The 12,653-nt window shown below is 52.8% G+C and overlaps 1 protein-coding gene across 11 annotated transcripts in view; it reads left to right on the top strand.

Moving 5' to 3' along the window:
- P2RY6 (pyrimidinergic receptor P2Y6) overlaps positions 1-12,653 on the top strand; it is a 34,102-nt gene that overhangs the window by 14,685 nt on the left and 6,764 nt on the right. For 3 of the 11 annotated variants that reach the window (XM_070473273.1, XM_070473275.1, XM_020902734.2), the window contains exon 1: positions 8,162-12,185. The exons of 5 other annotated variants lie outside the window; for them this stretch is intronic. The gene's annotated coding sequence lies outside the window, so the exon portion shown is untranslated. 3 more of the 11 variants (XM_070473276.1, XM_070473270.1, XM_070473271.1) reach the window with 2 other exon arrangements.

The following is a 12,653-nucleotide window of genomic DNA, read 5'->3' as shown; positions in this document are numbered from 1 at the left end:
GACTAGGCTGAGGCAGGGACCGCAGGATGAGAGAAGGGGACAGCTTGAGAGGTAAAAAGATGGAGAACCAGCAGGACTTGGTGATTAATTTGAAGTGGGGCCTCAGGTTTCCCATCGGGGAAATACAGTGAGTGGGGCTCTGCCCACCGCCCCCCGCACCAGCCTGTCCTCGTGAGACTGGAGGGTAGCCGTCACGTGGCACTGATCACTGTAACAAGTTAGTAACCGTCTTTCCAGTGCAGTCCCATACACCCCCCACAGTCCATTCACTCCCCTGGGTAGGGTCAAGGTCAAGCACAAGGCCAGACATGGAGGGGGCTTGGTCAGGTCTGCAGGCTCTAGGGACCAGCGCCAGGCCTCCTCACCAAGCCCCCCAGGGAGACCCGGGTGTGCTGATGGGATCATTTGTCCCCTTAGGCAGGGTGGGGCCTGGGCTCCTCTGCCAGCCCAGACCTTCCCTCCTGGGAGCACGTGGTTTCTTCCAGTTTGGACCTCAGCCGTGCCTCCCAGAGGCTGGTATGGAAGGGAAGTGTGCCCTAGGAACAGCACTGGAAACATTGTTGGGCACCGGGGCCAGGCCATAGCCAGATGCTGTTTCAGGAGGAATTCCACCCCTCCCCAGCTGAGTGTCCTCAGGAATCATGAGTCCAGCCCCTCGCAGCAGGGCTGAGACTGGTGGTGATTCAGTTGCTCAGTCATGTCCGACTCTCGCGACCCCATGGACTGTAGCCCACCAGGCTCCTCTCTCCATGAGATTTTCCAGGCAAGAGTACTGGAGTGAATTGCCATTTCCTTCTCCAGGGCATCTTCCCGACCCAGGGATCGAACCCCATTCTCCTGCACTGCGGGTGGATTCTTTACCGACTGAGCTTCCAGGGAAGCCTTAGGGCTGAGACTGGGGCCCAGTGTTCTGTCTCCCACACCTGACACTCATTCCGAGGCCCAGAGAGCTGTGTTTATCATCCCAGGACCTGGATGCCTCTCTTCTCTGGGCCTCAGTTTCCTCAGCTGCCAAAAGGGTGTGAAGGAGGAGAGGAAAGAACTCAGGAAACTCTAAGACCCCTCTCCCTACTCAGAAGTGGGAGGGCCTACGTGGGCTGGGCAGTTGGAACAAGTCATCCTTTTGGGCCCCTCTGAGTCCCCGTCTACCAAAGCTACACACTTGCTTCCCCTGGGAAGAGACTGGGTGGCAGGCTTGGGAACAAGTTAAAGGTCAGAAGCCCTCCTAGGACTTTACGAGGCTGTAGACCAGGGAAGCCCTAGGACTGAGACTAGGGCCCAGTGCTCTGGGCCTTGGGTTCCCATCTGTGATCTGAGGATGGGAATGGGTTATCTCTGAGAACTTAACCCCTCCAGTCTGTCTTCCCAGCAAGACGGCTGTCAGAGCTTGTCCAGCGGTGCAGAAGAGGGGCGAGAGCCTGCTGTGAGCCAGGCATTCAAGGCCCCTGATTTGGCCCTACCACCAGCTGGCCCTGCAGCCTCCCCTTTCCAGGGCCAGGGCCCTTCTTCAGGCCCTGTTGTCTCACATTCAATCCTTCCCCCATCCAGCAGCATAAAGAACCTCCTAAGTCTCAAATCTGATCACACCTCTGCTCTGCTTTACAAACCATCTAGGGTTCCTTGGTTGGAGCCCATAACGCAGAGGCCAAATTTGTGGCCTGGCAATTGTGTGTTTTTGGTCCCTGTTGGGACCTGGCTCTGATGACCTCTCAGCCTCACCTCCTGCAAACACAAACACTTGTGGATACCCGTGCCTACTATCTCCAGTAGGTCTCTCAGTGGGGAACACCCTCCCCTTCCTTGTCCATAGTCCACTAAAGAATCATCTCCTCCAGGGAGCCTTCCTTGATAACCCAAGCAGGGATGGGGCCTCCTCTGTCTTCCCAGAGACCTCATCTGTCTTTGCATCAGCTGAGGCTTTTCAAGGACAAAGACAAAAGCCCAGTGAAATTCCTGCATATCCTAAGGCTCCCAGCAAATGCATGGCAAATGAATGAGTGAATAAGTGAGTGAGTGGGTAGATAAGTAAAGATTGCAAGTGAGGCCATTTCTAAGCTGGCCTGTGATGAAATTATGAGTAAGAAGCCCCACTGAGTGAATACCTGCTTGCACCAGATTCTGGGCTAAGTGTTCTAGATCCATTACTACATTTGAGCCCCAACAGTGCTGTGAGATGGGCATTGTTATCTCTATTTTATCATTAAGGACACTGAAGCTCAGAGAGGTAAAGTCACTGTTAATAAGTTGCAGAGCAAGGATGGAAACCAGGTCTGCCAGGTACCAATATCTGCAGAGGGAGTTGTGATGGCTGGCAGAGGGTTGGAGATGCCAGGAATGGACATTTGACTCTAACTAACCTGGACCCCACCCAGGGGTCAGGGTAGGTTCAGTGAAGTATATGGGAGTGATGGGCAGAATTATGATATCTGGGCTTGAAGAGTTCTGGGTTTTCCAGGGAGCTCTGAGGAGAGACCCATTTGAGAGTGGAGCCTCGTATTTTGTATGATCAGGAGTGATACTGGGGGATAGCTGAGTGAGATTTGTGCCCCCACCCTCACCTGCTCTGTGATCAACAGCCCATCCTAGTCTGTGAGACAGACAACTGATGTTTTCTCAAACAAATATCATGAGCTATATAAAGGTATCAGTCCTCTCACCTACCTCCTCCAGAATTCCCCAGTTCCCACCTAAACAGATGTTCTGGTGGTACCATGCCTATCCAGAGCCCCACCCCAAATTCCCAACAGAGTCCAGGCTTTTTCCTGGAAGCCACAGATGAGGCTCCCCTCCCCCCAGACCTGCACCAGCCTCAGCAGGAGTGACATCAAACAGAAGTCACCTCAGAGTGGCCTGTGTTTTCTGAAAGCCTGTTGCATCAAGATCACATCTGAGATTGAGGTTTCCTTGTGATGGAGCTCAGATAGTCACTGGTTCCCAGGCTCCATCTCACCTCAAAAGACAGGGTGTCTACTGCTCTCCCCTGAGCTGGGCCCAAAGACCCCCCTGCTTTACTGCCCAGGGTTCAACTGTATGGGTGTGAGAAATGGGGGCAGAGAGGGCAGAAGCAAAAGCAGAGCAGCAAGGACTCTTCCAGAAGCTTGATTGTGAAGGAGGAAGAAGCACAGCTGGAGAGACATGGATCAAGGAAGAGGTGTTGCTAAGAGGAGAGCTGAGGATGGAGAGTGTTGTGGGCTGAGGGAAGGAGCCGGCAGGGGTGCAGAAATGCGGGGGGCGGGGGGCAGCCTTGGATTTATTTCTGTGGCCCAGGGAGTTGAAGGAGGAACCTCTGAAAGGCGTTCCTTTGCTCTGAAGTATGAGTTGCGGGCTATTGGGGTTGAGAGGAGGCCCAACAAGAAAGATGAGGTGAAGTCTTGGACGAAAAGGGAGAGAGGCCGCTCCAGAACAGGCAGAAGTTTGGGAGCCCAGCCAAGCCGGGTGGCTATCAGTTCCTGGGCCTCAGGGCCCTGGGCTGAGTCACGTCCTTCATCCACGTTTGGCTTGGCAGTGTGGGGCTGAGCAGGCTGCTGGTGCCAGGGATGAGGGATACAAATGGAGAAGCTGTGATCTCAGGAGTCTGGTGTCCTGGGGAAAAGGTCCAGGCTAACAGGGGAAAGGAAAGGGGCCAAGAAGATGCTGGCCCAGTGCTGGAGGCCTCCAATTCAGAGGCCCTGGTGCAAAGAGGGTGATGGTGTGCAGGCTGGAGGCTCTTGGGGGAGAGCACGGTAGAGCTTGGTCAGTGGAGGAGGTGGAGAAGATGGGGACCTTGGACAGCCAGGAGGAATAAGCAGGCAGCCCAGGCCCACCCAGCCATGTTCTGTTCACCCTTCTCAGCTGGGACTGCTCACAGCCTGAATCTCAACACATACTGCCAGTTAAGGGCAGCTTCACGGGTCTTTATCTGCCCCCAATCCCCAACACACACACACTGCAAGTACCAACTGCAGCTTGCAATATAAACACAGCCTTGAGTCAAGTTCCCTATGAGCCATCAGATTTCTGTTCCTATGTCTACTCTGTTCTCAAACTAACCCTAGAAATTCATCCATCCATCCAACAAATATTTATTGAGTACCTACTATATGTCAGGCACTACCCTAAGCCCTGAGGATGCAGTGAATAAAATAGTGAATAAAACATGAAAATCCCTGCCCTGGTGAAGTTTATGTTCTGATGGGAGGAGATAGACAATAAGCAAACAGGTAAAATAATACATTTAAAGATGGTGTGTGCTTCTCTGTCCAATAAACCATTGATGTCTCAAAAAAAAAAAAAAGATGATACACTCTAAGGAGACAAATACAGCAGGAGAGGAGATGAGTGTGTGCTGGTGGGAGGTTTAGTTTTCACTGGAGTGGAGGGACAGGGCCTCGCCGGGAAGATGTCATTTGAGTGACCGCCTGAAGGAGGTAAGGTCTGTCCTGCGTTTTTCATACACAATCCACACACAGAAACGTACCACAGCAAGACCCCCTGTGGCACCCAGTGACCCTCCACTCAACACCCTGAGCCTGGAAGGTGCCTGACTTTGCTCTCTTCCTCCAAGGCCACCTCTCAGATTCCCACAATGCACTGTTCCTCTCAGTCCCGCATATGAAGGTGAGGGAAGAGGCCACGGCCCCCTCACAGTCCCCATGCAGGGAGTGAGACAGGATGGAGGCAAAGGGCTGTATCCCCAGGTTTGGAAATGGTTATGGCCTCCTGACCTTCTGCCTGGTTTCTGAGCTCCACTGCTAGGTTCCCTGGGCCTGGACATGAACCCTGGACTTGCTGGCGGGAATGAAGACCAGCTGATGAATAGTCTTGGGACAGTCTCCGCAGGGTGTCCTGAGGGATTGGAGGCAGCCAGATCCGGGATCCAAGAGGCAGGTTAGACTGGGGAATTGAAGCAGTGACGGGGGCAGTGCTTGGGCCTGGTATGACAAAGCATACGTCTCAGTGAGTTCTCTCAAAGTGAAATGCAGTGACCTCGGAGAAAAGGGGGCTTCCTGGTAGCTCAGCTGGTAAAGAATGAGCTCCCTGTCATGGGGAGTATGTGAGCAGAGGCCAGACAAGTCTGTCAAAGGGGCTTCAGGGAGCCTCCTTCTCTGAGGGGTGGGGGAGAGCTCTGTGTCAGATGCTCTTAAGGCCTCTCTGGCCTAGTGATCCAGAACTCAGAGACTTATCATTGACCCCTGGGTTCTGGGGTCCAGGTGGGTCTCTTGTCTCTGCCAGATGGGCTCAGGTGCTGGAGACGGTCAGAACAGGGCCAGGGCAGAGGGCTGCCTTTTGTGGGTAGTGAGGGGTTCCTCTGAAGTTTTCTCTGCACCCAAACCTTGCCTGTGAGAGTCGGAGACATAGTTACCTACCTCTGGGGCCTCAGTGTCTATCTGTGAAATGGGCAGGGCCATAACCTGCAGTAAACATTCAGGCAGTGTGGGCGGTCTGCCCTTCCTGAGGGTCAGCGCTGGGGGACGCAGGTAGGCTCAGAGGTGCTGCTTCTGTGGCCATGACCTTCATTCCCCCTGACAAGTCTTCTATGTCATCAGCCAAGACAAAGATTTGATTTTATTGTTTTGTTTTGTTTGTTATTTTGCCAGGCAGCACCAAGGACAGAGCCCTGAGTCTCATCTTTACAGACTGGTCCGCTCGTCCGACATTTGCCAGTGCCTCTTGGGAGTTGCAGCCTTTGCTAGTCTCTGGGGCCACAAAAGGAAAGCAAACCTTTTCCCCAGTTCCTAACGAAGTTAAAGAAATGAGGGTGTCTGGATAACATTAAAGAAATGAGGGTGTCTGGATAACATTGTCCCTTGGGTTGTTCTTCTTTTCTGCCCTGACTCCTGGTCCCCATTCCTTTGTCCTGTCTCAGGCCACTGAGTTCCCAAGAGACAGGGTGGAGTTGTGGATTTACTGTATACTTTGAGAAAGTTCCTGATCTCTCTGGCTTCAGTTTTCCTGTAGGGAAAATGTCACCTCTCTTCCTGAGCATAGACTTTATCATTAGTCAGATCTGTGTACTACCCCTGGCTCAACTCTGACTCACCATGTCACCTTGGGCAAGTCACCAGCTTTCTCAAAGCCCATTTCCTTGTCTTGTAAAATGTGGATAAATAGCTCACCACATAGGGCTGTCGTAAAAATGAAAGAGATCCTGCCACAAAAGCACTTAGTTGTGTGCCTGGCACCTTCTGGGTAGCCAAGAAGCTATAGCAGTAAAGTTGTTTGGGAAAATGAGGCTTGGGGAGGTGAAGTGACCTGCCCAGGATCACACAGCAAGTGAGTGATGAATCTAAAACTAGACGCTGGATTTCTGCCTTTCTAGTTTCCTTCTCAGGAGATACTGAGGTGACTGGTCACTCCAGAAGCTGATGGAAGAGGGGCTCTCCTCATGGAAAATGAATGGTTGGGAGGGCTCCCTGGCTGCCCCCGTGGAATCCATGCTTGACCTGACAGGCCCTCAGTGGCCTCCTGCCCCTCTGCTGATATCCTCCAGGCTCACGGCCAGTTCCAGCCTCCACTGCAGGGATATTAGGATTCCATGGCCAAAGCTGTAAAGATGGGCTCTTGGGGGCAGCCCATGGGGAAGGGAGGCAGCGGGGTGCAGGACTGTAGGCAGGACTCCAGATTTTAAGTGACAGTCCTAGGTCAAGCAGACTGAAGCATAAAGGGAATGTATTAGCTCATGCCTTCAAAAAGTCAAGTGCAAGGTAAAGCTTCAGGCATAGCTGGAATCAGGTGCTTGATGGTATTCTCAGGAACACCTCTGTGTGTTCCCATCTCTCAACTCTGCCATCCCTTGGCTTTATTTTGGACAGTCTCCTCCCTGGTGGTAGTATCTTCAGTTGGTAGGATAGTGCCAGGCACATAGTTAACCTGGCTCCAGCAGCTCCAGGCTCACTTCCTACTAGCTTTGCAAACCCAGTGGGAGACCTCACTCCTTTCCAGTGTTCCAGCAAATGCTCCAGAGTTGGAGGCACCCAGTGAAGATTGCCCATCCACCCCTGAGCTAGCTACAGGGCCTGAGGAACCCACTCTTGTCTCTTTGACAGATCTAGGTCACAGGCCTTTCACTCCCAGATCCTCAAGGCTCCAGGGAAAGAAGGAGGGGAGGTTGTCATCATGAGAGGGGTCTGGGAATTAGATGGGAGAAAGTACAGAGGAACAGAACCATGATGGCCTGCAAGACAAGCCAGACAGCTGGACCTGGGCCATTTCTTCCCCAGTGGACTAGAGCCTGGTTACCTGGGAGGATAGGTGGGTTCTGAAGGTAGTAGAGGAGGCTGTCAGCCATGTACACCCCTTGCAGCAGGGTCCTTCATGAAGGGAGGTCCAAGTGGTGCACCTCCCTGGGGAGATTTTAAAAGTGGGACAGCCTGGGGGATCCAGGCAAGAATAAAAGACACTCTCACATTGGCACTAGGGAAGAGGGCTTACTGAAAGGTCCTGGAATCTCCCAGAACCCTGGTCAGGAGGTGCTGCCGCCCCCATGGGCATGGACTTGGAAAGTCGGCCCTATGGACTCTCCTTCTTCTGGCAGGGGCCGCCTGTCGCAGCTGGCTCTCTGGGCTGTGCTCTGTCACATAGTTCCTCACCCCAAGACTGACTGTGACTTCTCAGCTCTGTGTCCACCAGGTCACCATGATCTCAGACCTCCTCATACACACACGTGCCTAAGAGAGAACCTCTTGCTAACTTCGCCAGGCCTCGGCTTCCTCATCTGCAAAGTGGGGTTGGTAACTGTGAAGAGTAAATGAGATAATGGCCTGTGAAGTACTGGTAACTCTGAAGAGTAAATGAGATAATGGCTTGTGAAGTATTGTTGCACAATAAGAACATCTGTCCAGACTGTGGTGGGGATTACATGAGCTCATTGATAGGCAGCTGGGGCCTGTGCATCGTCGAGCTGCAGGAGAGCCAAGTTTCTTCTTTACTCAACCTGAAGAGGCCAGAGAAGGACTAGAAGTAGGAGCTTCAACTCCCAAATTCCCCAAAGCTGTGGCTTCCCCTTCCTTACATTCAAAATAACTATTTCAGTTCCAGCTTTAATTTCTGTTTAGCAGGAGGTGAGAAGGGGAAGTGAGAAAAGAAAAGAGAAATCAAGTTTCCTTCCCTCTGTGTGCCATCCTCCTGCCAAATTTTGCCTGCTTTTAAAGACAGCCCGATCCCACAGGTAAGACCAAAACCCCTCCAGGAGGGATTGGCTGTGCCCTGGCCCACTGTTCTCTGGGTGCCAGGGAGAAATGGACCTCAGGAATCTAGCCATTTATCTAGTGACAACTCAGGCTCAGAGAGGGTACGTGGCTCACTCTGGGTCACACAGCAAGTTGGTGATAGATCCCAGCTTATCTGACTCCTCAAGGGAAGGAAGCTGGGTCTTGATCTCTGTCATCCTGTGCACTTGCTGCTAAGCTCACAGACCTGGGAGAGGGGCAGACAAGGGGGTTTCCAGGCCTTGTTTCCCAGAAGGCAGGCAGGCAGGCCAAGGTTAGGAAGCCTCTTCCCTTGTCCAGCCTGGTCTGAGCTGGCTCCTGGCCGTCTGGCAGGTGGTGACTCAGGCTTCCAGCTCTTGCCTCTGGCCAGCAGGCCACCTCATCCCTTCCCGATAAGAGGGCCTTGAGGTGAGGTTTGGGATGGGATGAGGCTTCAGAGTCATCAAAAGGGGTATCTTGAGACCCCAGGATCCAAGGGGCCCAAGGAGCTTCAACCCATCAGTTTCTGTCTTATGTCTAAACTGGATTGCTTCTGCTACAGGCAGAGACCAACCCCAAGCATTGTCGTTTGAACTGAAAGTAGGAAACGGCAGCGATAGTCCCCTCCGAGGGATGAGGACCTTCAATGTTTCTGCCAATAGCGTACATGGAGTGGAGCTGGGCGGTGAATGCTTGGAGTCTGGGAGACACTCCCTGGGCTTCTTCCTCAGCTGGACGGCTCAGCCCTGGCTTTGGGTCCTGCCAGTATCTCCATTGGCTCCTGAGAGTCACCTCACCCAGGTGGGGGATCTGAGAACAAGGCTGGAGCTTGTCCGGGCATGAGTGGGAGAAGGGCTGGGGCATGGGTCAGGAAGAATTGAGGTTTGGAACACAGTCCTGAGGTTGCTCAGCGCCAGCCCCAGAGGCCAGGCTCCCGCAATGTGGAGACGTGCCCCCAGCCCTCGTCTTAGGGCAGCTGTCCGAAGGCGGCGGGTTGACTATCCTGGGTAGTCTCCTGGCGCCATCTCCTGGCCAGAGGCCCTCAGTGCAGGGAAGACAGGGAATTCTCTGGCTGGACCATCTAAGCATGGGCTTTGGGCGAACAATGGAAAAGGTGGCTGTATAGTGAGAAAGACCTTGTTGAAATGCCACCAGTCTGGGACACCTTGGAAAACTCACTAGCCTTCCTGAGTCTTAGTTCCTTAGTTGGTAAAACGGAGAGAATAATTTCCACCACTACCTGCCCAGAACAGCAGATAGAACATCCAGCGCAGGGTGGGCAGTGAAGAAATGAAAGGTACCTGGTGCCGATGACCCAGATATCCCTGGAGACTGGGGTGCACTAACGGAGCCCAGAGCTGGGCTTGGAATGGATTCATTCAGTTAACAAACATTTATTAAGTACTTATTGTGTGCTAGGGCCGCTCACATACAGAGTTTCACTTAATTCTTACAACAGCTTGTGTGGTAGGTACCAGTGAACACTCCCATTTTACAGATGAGAAAACTACGAGGAAGGATAAGTGAGATGATTCAAAGACAGTGAGTGAAAGTGTCCCAGGCAGAGGAAACAGCATGCAATGTGCCCAGGGGCTGGAAAGCCTGGTGGGGAAAGCCCTGGTGGTGGCACCTGGGGTTCTGCTTGAGGTTTTATGATGGGCCACCCCTTCTCAAGCTTCCCACCTGGTCCCCTCTTCACACAGCTTATGCCATGCTCTGGTTGCAATATTTATTCTTCAGTTCTCACCTCCTGCCTGGGATGCCCTCTTCATTCTATGTGTCCGGGTCACCTCTGCTCTTTAAAGCCCAGCAGCAGACATGCCTTCTCCAGAAGCCCTCCCATGACCCCTAAGACCTGAGCTCTCCCTCCTAGGCCCACTCAGAGGGCAGGAACTGAGACCCAAGCCCTATTCTGGGGCTGACACCTTCAGGAAGTCCTTGGAGCTGCTCCCATTCTTGGGACAGACACCTTAGTGGGGGTTGGGGGTGACCGCAGGAGGTCATCCTGGGAATCCAGTGGTGTTGGACTGAGGCCATGCATCGTTACCCTCCTGAGCTCCAGCACAGCACAGATCAGACCAGGATATCCACCCTCTCAGTTGGCACAAGCGACCTCCTAGTACAGACTTGAATAAGCTTGTGCACAACTGACCAAGTGTTTTGTTTTTGAATATCTATTTATTTATTTATTTGGCTGCACTGGGCTTAGTTGCGGCATGCAGGATCTCCACTGCCGCATGCAGGATCTTTCGCTATGGCACAGGGCTCTCTAGGGCACGAGGCTCAGTGGTTGCTCTGCTCCGGCTTAGTTGCCCCATGGCATGTGGAATCTTAGCTCCCCAATTAGGGGGTCGAACCCACATCCCCTGTGGATTGGAAGGTGGATTCTCAACCACTGGACCACCAGGGAGGTCCCTGATCAAGTGTTTATTGGCAGTTCAAATCTGAATTTTCTCAGTTTGGTCTAAACTTTTGATCTCGCCAGAGTCACACAGTGAGTAGGCGCCAAGATAGAATGAGGACCTGGAACTCAAACTCCTGAGCAGGGATCGTCCCCTGCACCATTCTGTCCCTGCTCCCCTATTTGCCTCCTCTGCTCCAAATGAAAGCCCATCTCCTCCAGGTCACCCCCTGAGTACTGTCTCCACCACCAGAGCTGGCCCCCTCGGGACAGCAAGGAGCCATAGCTCCTCCTCTGATTGTCCTAACAGCTGGCTCGGTGGTGAGGAGCAGCCAGAGGAGGGCTGGCACAGGCAGGGGAGAATGCACCCAGATAAGTTCTTGGAGCATCAACTCTGCCCCCACAACCTACACCCCTCACTCCCAGGGAGCTCTGGGCCTGCAGTGTTGAAGGGACTAGTGACTGCTACATGGGGGAATGTGGGAGGATCTGATGGTTTATAGTCACTCAATGCATGCTTGTGAAGAGAGGGAAAGAGGAAGGGAGAAGGTGGCTGAGTAAGTGAGCACCTAGGTGGATTGTCAGGAGTGAGCTATTGAATGAATGAAGAAAGGGGGGATAAGATTGGGTTTGACGCCTATAGACTACTGATACCATGTCTAAAATAGGTAACTGATGAGAACATACTGTGTAGCACAGGGAACTCTACTTAATACACTGTGATTACCTGAATGGACAGAAGTCCAAAAGGGAGGAGATACATGTATACATATGGCTGATTCGTTTTGCTGCACAGTAGAAATGAACGCAACATTGCAAAGCAAATATACTCTAATAAAAATTAATTTAAAAATCTAAAAATATCAACACCCCCCCCAAAAAAAAAAAAGAATGGAGGGATGGATGGAGGAGTGACCCAAAAGGTGGGTCTGGGTATTACAGCTGAAGTGTTAGTCGCTCAGTTGTGTCCAACTCTTTGCAACCCCATGGACTATAGCCCGCCAGGCTCCTCTGTCCATAGAATTCTCCAGGCAAGAATACTGGAGTGGGTAGCCATGCCCTCCTCCAGGGGGATCTTCTTGACCCAGGGATTTAACCTGGGTCTCCTGCATTGCAGGCAGACTTTATCTTCTGGACCAGCAGGGAAACTCCTATTACAGTTAAAGAGGGCCCAAAAGTTCTGCAATCACCAGACTACTCATTTGATAGATAAGAATACTGAGAGAGGGCTGAGGAGAAAGGAAGCTGCCAGATCTGTGGGGCTGGCCTTCCATCAACAGTCTCTGCCCTCTCCACCTCTCTCTGCATCCTCATCACCCGGTTTCTTCTGCTGGGGTGAGGAGGGTTCCGGGAAACAGAACTTTTCTCCTTCAGCTTCCTTGCTCCTTAGATTCAGTTTCCATCAGGCTTTGGTGTGGAGGGCGGCGGGGAGGGGGCAGCCCCCGCAGGGGCTATTTCAGTCAGAGACAGACGTGGCAGGAAACAGAGGAAGCTGCCCTTTCAGCGGTATCACAGCCTGGGCCAAGAGCAGAAGAGTGGAGAGCTTCGTGTCTGGCCTCCCCTTGACCCAACACACTTGGGGCCACCAAGGCGTGCGTTTCGGGGACAGGAGGCTGTATGTGAGTGTTGGCGCGTCTCGGGGGCCATGGGCCAGGGCGGAGAGGGGTGCAGGCAGGCAGGCTGGGTCCAGCACTGACTTCAAGAAGATCCAAGATTTGGGTGGGGGGTGGGCAGAGAGGAAGGGACTCCACCTAACTGGGGGATCAGAAAAAGGAAGAAGTAAGCTTAGATCTGGAGCTTGATGGACACTGGGTTTTGACAAATAGAGGGGTTAAATGGCACTTTGTGTGGAGGGCATAGCGAAGATGGGGAAGCTGAAGAGGAAGTCTGGATCTGTGGCTGTCGATGGCTGTGTGGTGGCCTCGGGCTCTTGAGAACAGTGTGGCAGGAGAGGAAGCAGCAGAGTGAAGCACTTCGTCTGGGTGCGCTTCGGATGAGGCTGGAGGGCTCGGCAGGAGTGTAAATGTCAGGACAAGAGCTTGAGTTTTTCTCCCAAGGGCCAAGGGATCCAGGGAAGGAGAGCACCT

The sequence above is a fragment of the Odocoileus virginianus genome, chromosome 10 (genome assembly GCF_023699985.2).
Source record: "Odocoileus virginianus isolate 20LAN1187 ecotype Illinois chromosome 10, Ovbor_1.2, whole genome shotgun sequence".
Taxonomy (NCBI): Eukaryota; Metazoa; Chordata; class Mammalia; order Artiodactyla; family Cervidae; genus Odocoileus; species Odocoileus virginianus.
Note: the sequence above shows the minus strand (reverse complement) of the source record. Positions and strands in the feature narration are given on the sequence as shown.